This window comes from Olea europaea, unplaced genomic scaffold (assembly GCF_002742605.1).
Source record: "Olea europaea var. sylvestris unplaced genomic scaffold, O_europaea_v1 scaffold3876, whole genome shotgun sequence".
Lineage (NCBI taxonomy): Eukaryota > Viridiplantae > Streptophyta > Magnoliopsida > Lamiales > Oleaceae > Olea > Olea europaea.
Genome location: NW_019258234.1, coordinates 13,851 through 16,761, shown reverse-complemented (window position 1 = coordinate 16,761; position 2,911 = coordinate 13,851). Strand labels below are relative to the sequence as shown.

The 2,911-nt window shown below is 33.4% G+C and overlaps 1 long non-coding RNA gene across 1 annotated transcript; it reads right to left on the bottom strand.

Annotated features, from left to right (window-relative positions):
- Window positions 1–924: 924 nt before the first annotated feature.
- On the bottom strand, window positions 925–2,525 carry LOC111387059. The gene is made up of 3 exons (XR_002701351.1): window positions 2,197–2,525; window positions 1,662–1,777; window positions 925–1,207 (listed from the first exon to the last, which is right to left on the bottom strand). It is a non-coding gene; the product is annotated as an uncharacterized LOC111387059 (long non-coding RNA).
- Between the last annotated feature and the right edge of the window lie 386 nt (window positions 2,526–2,911).

Genomic DNA, 2,911 nt, shown 5'->3' with positions numbered 1-2,911 from the left:
AAATTATATAATTTCATTTCGAAAAATTTAGTCTCATCTAAATTTGCAAGAGTTGATTAGACTCTCCACAATTCTCAGTAGAAGGTTGTTTTTTCTTTGAAATCTTATATTTGTTGATAAATTGTGTTTAATAGTTGTTGTTATATATTTGATTAAATGCATTAGATTATCCAAACAACTGGTACATATTTGATGCAAGATAATTGGAACAAACATTGTGTGACAACCTTAAAAAATTTTGATAGATAGGAATTTAAGCTAGTTATATATATATTGACAATATCATTAATGGTGGAATAAATTCTTTGCAAAAATGGTGGTTCAAGTTGAAAAAGATAAATGCACATGGTGAAGTGTTTTCTCGAATTTTTTATAAATATCAAGAATGACACTTTAAATTTAACCCGTGACACTGTTTCAAATGTCGAGAATAATGTTAAAAATTTAACAATGCTATGGAACTTTTTGTTTTTAGTGTTAAACATATTGCGTGTGGATAGTATGTTCGCTTTTGGTATACGTGTGTTAGCTAATATTATTTGTGTTGATGGCATGGAGGTATGGGAGATGTTATGAAATGCGTTGTCTTGCACGGTGGTACATTCTTCAACATGGACAACGAGTGGAAGTGGTTTGAAAACCGATCAACATCAATTGTTATTTGAAATGACATTAGATATGAAGAGCTTGTCAATAAATTGTCCACCGAAGACACGGCCTTGGTGGGGAGAAACATGAATGTTCTCTACGTTTTACAAAGTTCTTGACATTTGAAGTGCAGTTCTCGATGTTTAACACTTTTTAATCTCAACGCTTGAGATCTCATTTGTCAATAACGATAGTTTGACAATGGTAACAATACAATACAAGAACAACCACAATAATTTGATTACCATATACTAACTCTTATCAATATCAACATGTCACTAATGAAACAACAATAAAGTCATATCGATTTGAAGTTTGCATCCAAATATCGAATTGTACCGTCAACCAAAAATATTTAGGATGGTACACAAAATGACATTGTACATATTTTCCCAAACATAAAACGTTGTGCTTCAACAACATTTTAAACTTACTGGATATCCTTCTTACCTTTTTTTACAATTGGAGCTTGAGGAAAGTGTCTTCATGCTTGCATTGGGCATCTTGAGTCTCAAGGATTGAGGTCTAAGGGGAGGTGCAGCAGCAATCTTCGGGGTATCTGCAATGTTGGCATCATCATCAGGTGGATTATCAATGGAGACAACAATTGGCCCTTCAAGAATCGTTTCAAGTATGTCTAGCCTTTTATTTAGGCTGCAATTTGTAGTTTTCCTCCTATAATTACTTGAATTAAAAGCCCAATCATGTTAAATAATGAGTTGCCATCTAATGTAATTCCTCATTTAAATTCTTTTGCACTTGGCTCACTGAAGTCCACTACTCAATTCATTTTTCTTGTTTCAATTTCACATTTCTCCTCCTTTCTTACCTTACCACTTTGTAAGGAAAAATTCCGCCATTTACCCAATTTGTAATTCTATGTCCTAAATCTTATTTTTTCTTAAACACTGACTATTCAAACAGCCAACTGAAAGAAAACAATTATAAATGAAATTTGTTGAATGTTTATGCTGTGGAAGAAAAGATAAGAGTAATCAGCCATTAAGACCAACCTTCTTAGTCCTTAACTGAAGCATTGAAATGCCTAATCCCATTTTCTTTACTGAAATTACAACCCAAATCATTCTTTTTCCTTCCGGAATTTCTCCTCTTCTGTATTCTCCTCCGCCTGATTCCACCATTAAAAATAAAAATATAAACTCTCATACATGTAATGCCAAACCCATTTCAATTTCAAGATCACTTATTCATTTTCTTCTCAATTACTAGAAAATTTGTACACAAATGAAAATCTGGCCAAGACCATTTTAATATTGATTTCCTGTTATTTAATCATCTTGCAAATTCACTTACTTAAAAAATGAGTTCACATATTCAGATTATAAATCCCATCCGCCGTAAGAAAAACCTGTCCTCAGTTCAATAATTCCCTAATTATGCACCAAATTCCAATTCTGATTCAAAATGCTCATACAGATTCTGTCAGCCCTTCATCTCTCTACTATCTGCTTCCTTACTATGTATATGTACATAAACACACATATAAACATAATATATATTCTTGTAAATAAAAATCTTCCTCCTTACCTGGTTGTAGCCAAAACAGGGGATTAATTCCAAGCAAGGAAATAAATATAAGTATGCTTCTGATTGCCGCTTCAGTGCTGAATTTTCCTACCGATTTTCGTTGCTGCCCGTCGATGTGTTTCTGTATCTGAAGCTCCCTTTCATTTTTTTATGGAATGGAAAGAATGAGATAAGGTTTTGTTTTAATCGTAAAAAATGTCCACCGCTTGACAATTTTTCCCCAACTCCTCAAAAATTGCAATACAAGTCAAGAGTTGATCAATTGATTACCATATTCACTGAGAGGTCGTTTTAGCACACCTGCAGATTGTTACAGAGGTACTTGCTGATTATTCCAGTAGCCATTCCCAATTTATCTAAAAAGGAAGAATGTGTTTAAGTTTGGACTGGTCCTAGTGAAGATTTCAGCCTTGATTTGTAAACAAAATCCCAGAGACTTAACAATGCTGCGAAGTTACCTCAGATCGAGATTTCTGGAGGTCGGACCAAGAAACACCGAAAACAATGTTGGAAGAAGATTGATTGCCGAAACTTTGGAAGATCAACTGCAAAAGCACAAGAGGCAGAGGTTAGGGCAATTTTCTTCCTCTCCTTTTTTCCTTAATACTATTGGGGTTAACGTGCTCTGCATTTTATTTCGTTAATGTTAAAAATAAGTGTGTAAAATTTCAAAAAATTTATTTGTAAACGTGAAAGAAATTCTAAGCTGGTTAAA